The sequence below is a fragment of the Lathyrus oleraceus genome, chromosome 1, assembly GCF_024323335.1.
Source record: "Lathyrus oleraceus cultivar Zhongwan6 chromosome 1, CAAS_Psat_ZW6_1.0, whole genome shotgun sequence".
Lineage (NCBI taxonomy): Eukaryota > Viridiplantae > Streptophyta > Magnoliopsida > Fabales > Fabaceae > Lathyrus > Lathyrus oleraceus.
This window is the reverse complement of record NC_066579.1, coordinates 211325559-211340529: the sequence shown is the minus strand read 5'-3', so window position 1 is coordinate 211340529 and position 14971 is coordinate 211325559. Positions and strand designations below refer to the sequence as shown.

Sequence of the window (14971 nt, the reverse complement as noted above, 5' to 3'; positions counted from 1 at the left end):
TCCTTGATATGTTCATCCTAATCGATGACGGATATCCTCCTTAACATCCCCAGGTAAGTATATCCTTGATATGTTCATCTTAATCTATGATGGATTTTCTTTCCTTTGAGTCTATCCTTGATATGTTCACTTTAACCAGTGACGGATATTCTCTCCCTTTGGTCTTCTGCCCAGTAACTGGTAGTTGTAAATCCTATTTTCGGCTTTTCCCCAACAATTCTATTCTTACCCAGTAACTGGTAGTGAATTCACCACCTGGCGATCCTCAGTGATTCATCCTTGATATGTTTACCCTAACCGGTAACGGATGTCCTCTCTATCAGATTTTTATTATCCCCTTACCCAATAACAGGTAGTGGATAATAGATTTTTGCTCCTCCTGTGTTGAAGTTTATTCCTTCCCCAGTTGAGTTGAGTGCGCATTTCCTTAGTGAAATCGTTTTTCCTACATGGTTCGAGTATTTCAGTTTTATTCTGATCTACATGTTCCCCTGCAGACATTCCTTTTGTTTCCCGGCTGAGTCTTTCCATTTTCATGGAATTCCTCTACTCCTCCAACAGTTTTTAAGTTGTAGTCTGGCCTGCGCATAACCCTTTATCCCCCCAGAGTCTCTGTCTCCCAAGTGAGTTTTTCCTTACGGAATGTATTACACTCATGCGGACTTTCGGTCTCTCAGATTTCTTTTCCTTTGTGGCAATATTTCCCCACAGATTTATTTTTACATTCATATCATATGCATCATGAGGTCTCTTAGGGACCAAAATTTGTTTCTATATGTTGTTATTTAAGTCCATTCTACTGAATCGATACGAAGATTTTAACCTTCTCCTCCTCAGTTAGAATGTCCTTAAATAGGGGCAGTTGTAAGACCCTAATTTTGACCCTAAGATCCCTCATGCTATTCACATCATATGCATTAGCATTGGGATCATACCTTGGCATCCTCCTCACCCCTTAATCATTGGGTTTGTTTTGGGAGAGATCACCAAGTACCATATGATTGTATCATACTTATTATTTTATCATTTACTAACCAAAATACCAAAAATATGTCTTTACATTTGTCTACTTCTTTTGTAGGTAAGGCACATGATCACCTTTGATCCATCAAGTTCACATCTAGGGTTTAAGACCCTCATTGCTAAGACTCAACCAAGGAATGCTCCAAAATGGCTCTAGGCATCATATATGAGTCCCCATGGTCTTTACATGTTATTTTGATCAAGATTCTTCAAGAGTTTGGAATTGGTTTGCCTTGGAAACCTTAGTTCATCTAGGTATCTTGTGTAACTTCTTCAATAAGATTCTTCACCAATTGATCAAATATTTCAAGGGGCGTCTCAAATTTCATCATCTTATGCATATATGATCTCCCAAGAATCCAAAAAGTCAAGATAATTGCAAGTTAGCAAGGTGGTTGATGGAGGTTGACCAGAGGATTTCATCTAACTAAAATTGGATTCCCCTAAACCCTATCTCTTACAATTTTCATCATATGAAAATGATTCCAAGAGAAATGTTACTCTAAATGACATTCCAAACAACTTTCATGTTGAGGTCTAGATCTAGTTTTGCTTGGAAAGTCATTTTTTAAGTTGAAAGATTATAGGTCATTTTGTCTAAACCCTAATTGGAAAGTCAACTTCCCAAGGCCATAACTTGCTCGAATTTTTATGATATGAAAGAATTCCAAGTTGAAAAATCAAATTAAAGGTGTCTACTTCAACTTTAATGTTTGGAGGAAGAGCTAATTCAACTTTTATGAGCATGTGATATGAGGATACATTATAGGCCATTTTGGACCAATACCATTGAACAAGTGATTTTCCTCAACTTCAAAAATGCATAACTCATTCATCCCAAATCTAAATGATGTCAAATTTGTGACCATTTTAAATTTTTTTGAAAGTTCTACAACTTTAATGAAGACACTTTTCTCATTTTAAGCTCAATTAAAAAGTTAGCCAAGGTGGAAAAATTGAACATATGGTTTAACACTTAGAAAAACTTTGACATGTTGAAATTTCCAAACTTCCACCTCAAAATTCATCATGATACAAGCTCCAAATGGAAAAGTGTTAAACATAAGAGTTGTTCCTCTTGACCTAACCTTTCCAAAGAGTCCAAATTCATTCATTTTTAACAAAGTTTGAGGGGTCTGCGCATGGTCTAAACATGGCTGCATCAATTGGCAAGGATCAATCTTCAAACATCAATACACTTTTGCCTTGCATCACAATCCACATTTAGACTCAATTACACTTGCATATGGACTGGATTGAGTAGCTTCATGGGCTTGTACACGCCCATGCAAGCTTGCACTTCACTTTGCCAAATTTGGAAATATTTTGAAAGGTGCAAATAACACTTGCTTAAGCTATAAATAAGAGGCCCTTGGCATCAGAAATTGGACCCTTGCGCACCAGTTTTGCCTCCCACACTTGAAACCCTCACATTTGAAAGGAAAACTTAAGAAATTTCATTTGAAATTTGAGTTTGAATCTCACTGTTTGGAGATTCAAAAACTCCAGGATCCAAAGCCTTGTACCAATCCTAAGCTACTTCTGCAAGCTTCTTGAGCAAGATTAAACACGAATTGAAGCAAGAGAGATCAAGTTCTGCATAACATTGAAGGTATTTTTCCAGATTTTTCTTCTCTTCGTTTCTCTCTACATTTAATCAATTCTCTTGGATCCTTGGTTGTCTGGAGTCCTACCAATGTAGGCAAGAAGATTGAGTTGCTTTGAGGTTAAATCGAAGCAACTCATTTCATACACCTCAAAATTCAACTCGTTGTATCTCTCAATATACTTGGAGTTAGTTTAAATTGAGGTCAGATTCGTGATTAGTGCCATTTTCTCTTTAAGATCATGTCCCTTTTTTTCATTTTTGTGATGGTAATGAAAGAACCAGTTCGGTCAGGGTCATCGAAGAAGATGATCGGTGGTTTGCTCCGGCGATGCGCTGGATGTGTTCTGAATCACATGATCAAGCCTTGGCATTTTAATCTTGAGTGTTGCTTTTGAATACCATTGATATAGCACGATGACTCGTGTGTTTGGTGGAACGCGCGTTTCAGACCACTTGATATGCCATCTCAATTAATGAGGGAGATCAAGTGGTCCACGTTTTTCTGATTAATTGAATTTTCATTTTATTTGTCTTGTTTTCATTAATTCATATTAAATTTAATGTTGATCCAAAAAATATGAGAGTTTCACCAAAAAAATTTAAATAAATTCCTGTTTCATTTTCTGAATTAAAGTTACTTTTTGGATCATTATTAATATTTTTCATGATTTAATGGATTTTGTGAATATTTTTAATTATTTAAAAGTACTTTTAAGTTTCCAAAAATTCTAAAAAAAATTCTCCTAGGTCCTTTGACCTTGTTTGACATATGATAAATCTCATAGTCATTTCTTTGGTGTTTTGATGAGGTTTTAGGAAGTTGACCAACCATAATTTAATTTAATGCATATTTTTATTATTTTTAATTGTTTAAATGCCAAATTAATTGTGTATAGCCATTTTAATTGACTTTGTGAGTTTGACTTGTGTTGTTGGGTCTTGGTCAAGGTTGATTTGACTTTGCTAGGTTAAGATCATTGGATTTACGGGATTGATGGAATGTACATTCCATCTCCCAAAATGAATGAATGATCTTAATTTGGTAAAAGTCCTCCTTTGACCAATTTGTGTTTGATCCATTCCCCATCCCTCTTCATCTCATTCCCCTTATTTATCCATTCATGTTATGGACCTATGATATCTCTATATCCTAAGGCTATTTGATTGCAAAATCAACATAAGTATGGATGAGATTAGGTCCCCCACTTTGCATATTATTTTTGTGTGTGGTATGTTTCATGAGCATAGTCCATTATACTATGTCTCTAACATGCATTAACGCCAAAATTCTATTGCCCAACCTCAAATAGTTGTGACTTCTACATAAGTCCAATTACGATTGCTTAACATAGCGCTAAATTTTGACACAAAAGGCATAGCATTCTAGTTAGTGAGATTGTAAGTCTCCCCTCTTCCATGGTATTATGTGAAAACTTGGCCTTTTTTCCTTCCTTTGGAAGATGTCTTGGTTCAAGGATACATGCTTGTGATAAGTGGGTTGAGTGTTCTCTAAAGAATGACTATAAAAGAAAAGCAAAAGCAATACTAACCTCTAATTCACTAACAACTAACATTTAATTTCAAGTCATTTACTTTTAATGCACTTTAATTTTTAAGCCTTATTCATTTGCCATTATTCATACCATTCAAGTTGTTTACTTTTATGTCATTTTCACTTTGTCCACTTGGACCATATTTTTTGATATATTGTGTTTTTATATACTTGTTTGATTGTGTGGTCTTGTGACCTTAATGTACATAATAAGAATAAAAAACCCTAAAAAACATTTTGTGTGGACTGTTGGTATGATCTAAGAATATTGAACTTAGAATTTAGGCAACACTCCCTATGCAAAGGACTTGGCCAATGCCAATTTTCAAGTAACCTAGTGCTTGTGAAAAGAATATTCATCTGATACAACTTTGAAGATCCATTTGAGTTCATCTGCAACATGATCATTGGGAAGCTGTTATTTTGAACATGTGACTTATGCCATCTTTGAAATCATCTAACACATGGGAAATTTTGAAGAAGATCATGGAGTTGCTAAGCTTGGATGTGGCTATCTTTATTTGATGCCTTGCTCTTCAACTTGCTATTTGTGTATTTTTTGTTGCTTGATTCAAAGGTCCAAGGAAAATTTGATTTTCTATATGACATTCTTGTCTATTGGATGCAACCCATTGGTCATATCTTTTCAACTCTTAACTTTTAAATTTATGCTTAGGATTAGTCTCTTCATCTCCTCCCCATTTCTTTAATTTCAAAATCTCTCCCCCTTTTTAAAAAATCTTCTTTGCTTGTGATTTTTTTTCTAAACTTAGACCATATTGCAAATTAGAAACTTTGGCCTTATGCCATTGCATTTTCAATCTCCTTTTCTTAATTAAACTTGTGAACTTAACTGTACTTGACTTAAAATTTCAAAAGCCAAAAAAGAACTAGCACTCATTCAAACCATTTTTAGGCCCTTGTGCCTTTAAAACTTAAAATTTTGTTAAAAGCAATGCACTCACTTTGAAATTGATACCATGAACTACGAGGTTTTGATCCCTCATTTTTATGTTGGTACGTAGGCACAAGTCCGAAGGTCTTGTCAAACACAAAAATATAATTAATGAATTCTTTTCTCATCCCCACACTCTTGTTTATTTGCAAACATCATTTGTACAAAAACACATATGCACACAAAAAAGGGCTCTCTATGAGTACCTAGCACACTTTGGGTGTTAACACCTTCCCTCTGTGTAACCAACCCCCTTACCTGTAATCTCTTACATTTTATTAGTTTTGATTTGAAAACTTCTTATTTTTTGGTTTTGTTCGTACTTTTCCCTTTTCCCTTGGAAACAATAAAAGCGCGGTGGCGACTCTGGTTTTATTGACGTCTAGCTTATCTATAGCTTGATGATCATGAATTTACCGCTACAAAGCCCACTAAGCCTTGATTGATCCATCCCTTGTACTTCTTGATTCCAAAACCCTAACTTGCAAACAAAGAAAAGCAAGACATATATATTTTTTGTATTTTTGTGGGGTTAGCAAAGCATCAGGATATACACAAAAGTATTTGATGACTTTGGTGTTATGCAAATGATACAAATGATAAGGGATCTTAGGGGTGAAAATTAGGGTATTACATCGGTGGATTGAATCTCGAAAGAGCAATCCAGGAAAAAATTAAGGACTTACAAAAAAATAAAACTCGATAAGCTGAAAATCCAAAAAGGGCGGCTTAGGTAGAAAATGGCATATCATCCCGGTGGACTAAGACTCGAAAAGAGCGGTCCAGGAAAATATTAGGGATATCCAAAAGGCAGATGACTGCAGCACTTAAGCTTATACTACAACAGGAACTAAGATGGAAGCAATTGATCCGATCATCGTCTTTAGAAGCGAAGTATTGTGACTTCGAAGCCCTAGGGATAGTAGCATGTGTTGGGTTCAGTAGGAACATGAATGATTTGTTTATTGTAATTTTTTTGACTTTTTTGGTAATCTCCTCTTACAGGATTTGTTTCTTCATGTAATATCACCCATTTACGGGTGAAATTCTCAATAAATAAAGTTTTCTTTTTCGAGCCTTATTATTTGTTTTTCAGTTTTTCTGCTTGATTACAAATTGTTAATTTATTTTGGATAATGAATTGAAACATCGGTCATAATAAAAAGCTTTTGAAAACGTATTTTACTTTGAAATATCAAAGGGACCGTAGGCTTCTAGCACTGCATCCCAAGCAAGACAAGGTCTCTAATCGACAACCACGGCTTGATCAGCACATAAGGTGTCTTCCTCTCGAGTCACATGGTGAATTCCTAGACATCAAGATAATTACAGCATGTTCCATGATCGCATCAAAGTCTCCAAAAACGGAGGGTCAGATTGTTACAAAAATAATGGTTCTCGAAATTCCATGCATCCATTATACATATCATAAAAAGAGGCGGCCCAAAAAACACATCATGCATAAATACATGTATCAATTCAAACACACATCCACAAACATACATACATACATAACATAAACAAAGAATTTGTGACTGCTCTTAGAAGTTTAATCCCTCAGCTATACCGGTACATATTTTAGCGGTAAATTCGTGACCATTAAGCTATGGATAAACTTAACGTCAATAAAACCAGAGTCGCCGCCACGCTTTTATTGTTTTCAAAGGAAAAGGGAAAAGTACGAACAAAACTCAAAGATAAGAAGTTTTCAAATCAAAACTAATAAAATGCCAGAGATTACAAGTAAGGGGGTTGGTTACACAGAGGGAAGGTGTGAGCACCCAAAGTGTCCTAGGTACTCCTAGGAAGCCCTTTTTTATGTGTGTATGTGTTCTGGAATAAAAGATGTTTTCAATAAATAGAGTGGGGATATGAGAAAAGAATTCATTAATTATATTTTTGTGTTTAACAAGACCTTCAGACTTGTGCCTACGTACCAACATAAAAATGAGGGATCAAAACCTCGTAGTTCGTGGTATCAATTTCAAAGTGAGTTGAGTGTTTTTAACAAAAGTTTAAGTTTGAAAGAGGCACAAAAGGCCTAAAAGAGTTTGGATGAGTGTTAGTTATTTTTGTCTTTTGAAATTTTAAGTCAAATATGGTTAAGTTCATTTACAAGTTTGATTAATAAAGAGAAGTTAAAAAACGCAATGGCATAAGGCCAAAGTTTCTAATTTGCAATAAAGAGTCTAGGTTTAAAAATCACAAGCAAAGAAGATTTTGAAAGGGGGAGAGATTTGAAATTTAATAAATGGGAGGAGATGAAGAGACTAATCCTAAGCAAGAATTTAAAAGTTAAGAGTTGAAAAGATCTGACCGGTGGGATGCAATCCAATAGACAAGAATGTCATATAGAAACCCACTTTTCCTTTGGACTTTAAAATCAAGCAACATCAATAAGCAAGTAAGATGAAGAGCAAGGCATCAAATAAAGATAGCCATATCCAAGCTAGCAACTCCATAGTCTTCTTCATAATCTTCCCCATGTATCAGATGACATACTCCTTGAATGGCTCAGAATAAGGCATTAGACACAGGTTTAAAGTAACATTTGCATTAAGACCATGTAGCAGATGAACTCAAAAGGGATCTCAATACTTGCATCAGATGAAAGTTCAATTCACTATGGCTTGGCTTCAGAAAAGTTGGCATTGGCCAAGTCCTTTTGCATAGGGAGTGTTTCCTAATTCTAAGTCCAAGTCTCAGATCAAATTCAACAGTCCACACAAACATTTTTTTAAGGGTTTTTGTTATTATTATGTACATTAAGGTTCTAAGACCATAAACACAAACAAGGTACAAGACAAGTATATACAATCACAATATATTAACAACATATGGCTCAAGTGAGCAAAGTAAAAATAGCATTAAAATAAACAAGTTAAATGATATGTATAATGACAAATGATAAATGGCTTAGATTTAAAATGCATAAGGTAAATGACTTGAAATTAAAAGTTAGTCAAATGTTAGTTGATTAGGTGTTACTATTGTTTTTGCTTTTCAATTGTTTAAGTCATTATTTAGAGAATACTCAACCCTCTATTCACAAGCATGGATCCTTGAACCAAGACATCTTCCAAAGGAAGGAAAAAGGGCAAAGTTTCCACACAATACCATGAAAGGGGGAGACTTACAATCTCACTTACTAGAATGCTATGCTTTTGGGTCAAAATTTAGCACTATGTTAAGCAATTGTAATTGGACTTATGTAGAAGCCACAATTATCTGAGGTTGGGCAATAGAAATTTTAGTGTTAATGCATGTTAGAGATATGGGATAATGAACCGTACTCCTAAAACATACCACACTTAAAATAAAATGGAAAAAGGGTGGATCTAATCTCATCTATACTTGTATTGGTTTATCAACCAATTAGCCTCGGGATATAGAGATATCATAGGTCAAAGGAATGAATGGGATAGAATGGGATTCAAGATGAAGAGGGAGGGGAAATGAGACAAACACAAATTGGACAAGGGAGGGATTTTATCAAATTAAAATCATTCATTCATTTTGGAAGATGGAATGTACATTCCATCAATCCCCTAAATCCAATGATTTTAATCCAACAAAGTCAAGTCAACCTTGACCAATGCCCAAACACATTAGTCAAACTTCACAAGTCAATAAAAATAGCTCAACACAATTTATTCACAATTAAACAATTAAAAATCAATTAAAAAATGCATTAAATTAAATTAGTTTGATCAAAAACCTAAAACCTCTTCAAAACACCAAATAAATAGCCAAGAGATTTATCATAGGTCGAACAAGGTCAAAGGACCTTGGATAAAAAATTAAATTATTTTTGGAAATGTAAAAGTATTTTTAAACAATTAAAAATATGCACAAAAACAATTAAATCATGAAAAATATTAATATTGATCCAAAAAATAATTTTAATTCAAGAAATGAAAGAGAAAAATATTTGAATTTTTTTGGTGAAAGTCCCATATTTTTTGGATCAATATTAAAATTAATATGAATCAATAAAAATAAAGCAATTAAAATAAAAATCAGAAATTACAAAAATATGTGGACCATATGATCTCCCTCATTAATTGAGGTGGCATATCAGATGGTCTCCAGCGCGCGTTCCAAGTGGTCTTGAGTCAACCGCGCTGCACATGTGGTAATCAAAACCAACGCCTAAGATTAAAACAAAATGAATGGATCATGTGGTTCAGAGACACGCCAACACATTGTCGGAGCCAGAGCTCCAGTCTTCTTCTCCGGTGGACCTCACCGAACTGGTTCACCTTCAACCATCACCAAAATGAAAAAGGAGGACATGAATTTAAAGAAAAAAATGCTCAGGAGCCCGAATCTGGCCTCAATTTTGTCTAACTCCAAGTATATAGAAAGATACAAGGAGTTGAATTTTGAGGATCATGATTTGCGTTGCTTCGATTGGACCTCAAAGCAACTCAATCGTGTTGCCTACATTGGTAGGACTTCATACAGCCAAAAATCAACAAGAATAATGGAGAATTGAGTGAGAATCGAAGAGATGAAAAATTCTGAAAATCACCTTCGCTGCAGCTTCAGATTGGCACGATCTTGCTCTCAATTATGCTTGGCCTTGCTTCAGATGCTTGATGGAATGGAAATGGATCAAGGAAATGGATGGACTCTTGGAGTTTCAATCTCAAAAACAGTAGGAGATTCAAACTCTATTTTCGAAGAAAAAAATCTTCAATATTATCCTTTAATGGTGAGGGTTTAGGATTGTTGATTCAAAACTTGCGCACCAAGGTCTCAATTCTGAGCAAGAGAGCTTCTATTTATAGCCAAGGAGATTGATAATTGCACACTTCCATTTTTGGCCAATGTTGAAAATCTCACTTACGTGCTTGCATGGGCGTGTGATAGGCCCATCAAATGATGCACTTAGGTCCAAAATTGTGTGTAAGCAATGCTGAAATCATGTTGACAAGCCATGCACTCGTGTATGAAAAGTGGAACTTCAAATTATCAAAATAGTCCTTCAACTTTAAGCCATGCGCAAGTCATTCATACTTTGTCCAAATGAGATGATTTTGAACTTTTTGGAAAGGTTAGATCAAGAGGAACAACTCTAATGTTGAACACTTTTTCATTTGAAGCTTGCATTATGATGAATTTTGAGGTGGAAGTTTGGAAAATCAAACATATCAAAAAACATTCTAAGTACCAAGCCATATGTTCACTTCTTCCACCTTGAATAACTTTTTCTATGGGTTTCAAATGAGAGACATTCCTTCATAAAAGTCGTATCTCTTTAAAATCTCTTAAATTTAATCACAAATTTGACATCATTTAGATTTGGCATGAAGGAGTTATGCATTTTAGAAGTTGAGGAAATTCACTTGTTCAATGGTATTGGCCCAAAATGACCTATAATGTTTCCTCTTGGAACATGCATTTTCAAGTTGAATTTTCACTTCCTCCAAACATCAAAGTTGAATTAGACATCTTGAATTTGATCATGGAATTTGAATGGCTTTCATCTCATACAAAATGAACAAGTTATGATCTTGGTAAGTTGACCTCCAAATTAGGGTTTAGACAAAATGACCTATAATCTTTCACCATAAAAAATGACTTTCCAAGCAAAACTAACTCTTGACCTTAACATGAAAGTTGTTTGGAATGTCACTTATAGTAACTTTTATCTTGTAATCATTTTCATATGATAAAAAATGTAAGAGATAAGGTCTAGGGAACCCCAGTTTTGACCATTTGAAATCCTCTGGTCAACCACCATGAACCAACTTGCTAGCTTGATATTCTCTTGACTTTTGGGACTCATGGAGGATAATATATGCATAAGATTATGTAATGTGAAATATCCCTTGAAATTTTTGATCAATTGTTGAAGAAACTTGTTGAAGAAGTCACATAAGATACCTAGATGAGTTAGGGTTTCCAAGGAAAACCAACTCCAAACTCTTGATGATTTCTTGATCAAAATAACATGTGAAGATCATGGGGATTCATATAAGACACTTAGAGCCAAAGTAAACCAATTATTGATTGAGCTCCTTGCAATGAGGGTCTCAAACCCTAGATATGAGCCTGATAGAGCATTGGTGAGCATGTACACTACCTACAAAAACAATAAACTATGCATTGACATATTTTTGGTATTTTGGTTAGTAAATAATGAAAAACAAAGTATGATACAATCAAAAGTGCTTGGTGATCTCTCCCAATGAAAACCCAATGAATGAGGGGTAAGGAGAATGCCAAGGTGTGATCTCAATGCCAATGCATATGATGAGATAGCATGAGGGATCTTAGGGTCAAAATTGGGGTCTTACACATATACCCAAGTAGGAACGCTTATTGGCTTTTCCTATTAAGTAACATCTCCACAGAGTCTTTTCAAAGGAAGGTTTTCCCTAACAAGCTCACTCTCAGTAAGTCTTCAGGAGAGCCTTCCCAATAGAAGGTCATCCTGATTGATCACTACCAACCAGTGAGTAGGTTTTCATATCTCATATACATGGCTCATCAACCTATCCCTCATTCGGGACATGGCCTGTCAGGAGTCTTAACCCTCACCTGGGTTGTAACCCATCATAATGATCAAGGAGGCCCGCCAAAGTTTCATCAAGAATGATCGAGGTATAACTGGAGTCCCACTGGAGTTTCGTCAAGAGTGATCGAGGTATCACTAGAGTCCCATCAGAGTTTCATCAAGAGTGATTGAGGTATCACTGGAGTCCCATGAAGAGTGACCTAGGATCACTAGAGTCCTATTGGAGTCCCATGAAGAGTGGTCGGGGTATCACTAGAGTCCTATCAGAATCTCATCGAGGGTGATTAGAGTATCACCATGATCATCCATATGTTTCACTAGAAGCGGTTGAATTCCATTGGGGATTGCACGAGTCGCATCAAAGGTTTGTTGGGGTACCAACAAAGTGCCATATGGCCACCATCAGGTATGAGGGTCGTCGAGTCCTTACGAATCCCCATAGAGTCTTTTGTGTAGTACACTTCCTTACCATGTGGACAAAATTAGGGTTCCTCTCTATATTTAATCATATTTCCCCATGAGAGGATGATGATTCATCGTCATCATCATCTATGTTCAAAGGTGATTAAATAGGGGTAGCTGTCGTACGCCAAATTTTGACCACTCTTTTTACCCATTTGGTTAGGGCATGCCTAAGCACCTTGGGAAAGACACAACGTAGTTGAGTTAGAATATAGGGTATTGGTCTATCAAGAGTCTCTTATACATGTCATTTGGTTAATTTCAATGACTTAAAAAGTCAAATAAGAACTATTTTGACTTTTATTCTCTTTTAAAGGTTTGTTTTCATGCTAGAGGTAGTGTTGTTATTTTTGGGTTTTTTCTTTAGTCTTATTATTAGCAATTTAATATAATTTTTAGATTATTAGTTAGGTAATTATAATATATATTAAATTTTAGTTAAAAATCTATATATTATTAGAATTTTTTATAAAATTTATTTGACTTTCATTATTTAGATTATTATTAGGTTATTGTTATAAAATTGTAGAACATTACTAAGTAGTATTTTTTGAATCATTATTTTTATTATTCTAAGTAATTAGATTAGATTCCTAGTGATCAAATTAGAAATTAATAGTTATTATTATTGTTTTTATTTTTTAGGTTTTAATCTTTCGGTTATATTTTAAGGATGAACCTAGTCAAACATTCAGTCCTGGTCAACTCAACAACCCAATAGTCCAACTTTCAGAAACCATAATACATGTGGGTAATGCTAACATAATGGATCAAAACATAAATTGAAGAAAATATCAAAAAGTTTCATTATCAATTACAGATACATTTGAGAACCAAAATTACATAGCAAATTCGTCTACATACATCAAAACCCGGAAACCCTAAAAACACTCATTGATTTACAACAACAATCAAATAAAACATTATTTTTAACCTAATTTCTAAGCTATAGAAACCTAAGAATAATCAGAAGAAGGGGACGAAAGAAAAAAATTGAACCCTTAGTTGCTGCAATCCCAACCTCCACTAAAGCTCTTAAAATTCTGATACTTAGGGTTTTCACATTGAAACCCTAAGCATTTGAGCTAAGCCTGCATTGGATCTCGCAGGAAAAAGAAAAGAAAGAAGTCATAGAAGGAGAAAGAAATGGATAAGCATAGAAAGAAACGGATAAGCAGAGAAGGAAACAAAAGAAGTTAAATTGAAAATTTACCTTACCAGAAAGATCCTCGTCTCTGTAGGTTAGTGGATGTCGACCTTTACTTTTGTTATTGTTTCTTATATGTGATTGGAATTTATATTGATGTATGTTGTTGATTTATGTTGTTTTAAATGCGGTTAAGGTTCAGTTTATGTCTAACAAAATTTAGGGTTTTGAGGTTTTGGGAATTTTGGTTTGATTTTTTTGTTTTGATGTTTGATTGTGGATTGGGAGGTTACGATCTATGATTTACTGTTGTTTTTATTGTGTTTAGGCTTGATTTGGTGAATTTCTGAAAAAATAGAGTTAGGGTTCAGAGGTTAGGGATGAAGATTCATCATGTTCATGATGAATATTATGAAGATTTGAAGGGATATGGGTTTGGGTTTTAAAGGCTGGAAGTTAGGGTTCTTCAGTTAGGGTTAAGGTTCTTACAGGTATGGGTTTTGGGATGAATGTTAGGGTTATGGTTAATCTAATTTGGGGTTAGGGTTCTTAAATATAGATAGGGTTCTAAAGGGTTCTGGGTAGGTTGATGAAGGTTTGTAGGTTTCAGTTGAAGTTCAATCGAAAACATAGGTTTGAGGGTGGCCAGAAGGGGGGCGGGTTAAGAACAAGGGTGGAGAATTAGAGAGATAGATATGAGAGATGAAATGGTTAGAGAGAGAAAACAAAATGGAAATGAAACCATTTCTGAAGGGAGTTAGCGTATAAACTCCTTTTCTTTGTTGCTTGATGAGAGCCACGTCGGGCTCTCTGAACCTATGAACTTGCATACTTTGACTGGCTTGCATGCACTCACGCCTACCACTTTCACTATGCACCCTCAATAATGAACCTCTGATCAGTTGACCCCTGGATGGTCAATTGATCCAACATCTTGAAACAAATCTTGACTCCTTCTAGTATTTGCATCATATGGCTCTAGTTTTTTCCACGTTTTATTATTTTATTTTATTATTTCATTTTCCTTTTTCTTTCTTTTGTACTAATGGGCTTTTAAACCAATGAGCTTTGTCCCATTACTTTTGGCACCCCTTAGGCCAATCAGCCCTATAGATTTTAACTAATTTTATAACCCCAATCTTATTTAGTTTACTTTTATGTTTTTATTTTAGCTTTTGATTATTTTTTCCCTAGATCATTAGGCTTTAATTTTAGCTTAGTTTAGGATTAGATAAAATAATTTAAGATTAATTCATGTAATTAGGTTAATTAATTTAATTTTATAATTTAATAAATCATTAAACAAACTTTTTTATATCTAGTTCTACAAAATACAAAAAAAAATCTTTTTTATACATTGAGTTTAAGATTAATCCATTTTAGTAGGTCTTAATTGGTCTCCTTAGTCTAATTAAGTTTCTCTTAATTCATTCAAAAATCAAATTTCTTATTTAAAAAAAAATTCAAAAACAATAAAAATAATAATAAATATGTATATATGACCATACATTATTTTTTAAATCAAATAAAATTATATTTTTGCAAATTAAACTGGTTGACTGGTGTCACGCCTTGTCAATCAATAATTCAATTTCAAAGCTTAAAATCATTCTCCACGCATCAAATACAATTTTCTCTGCCCTGATGCATTGAGACCTTTTTCAAATGAAATTTTCTCCGCACTAATGCTTTGAGAT

The 14971-nt window shown here is 34.5% G+C and overlaps 1 long non-coding RNA gene across 1 annotated transcript; it reads right to left on the bottom strand.

Annotated features, from left to right (window-relative positions):
• Window positions 1-12909: 12909 nt before the first annotated feature.
• LOC127115621 (uncharacterized) lies at window positions 12910-14041 on the bottom strand. The gene is made up of 2 exons (XR_007800810.1): window positions 13346-14041; window positions 12910-13229 (listed from the first exon to the last, which is right to left on the bottom strand). It is a non-coding gene; the product is annotated as an uncharacterized LOC127115621 (long non-coding RNA).
• Window positions 14042-14971: the final 930 nt, after the last annotated feature.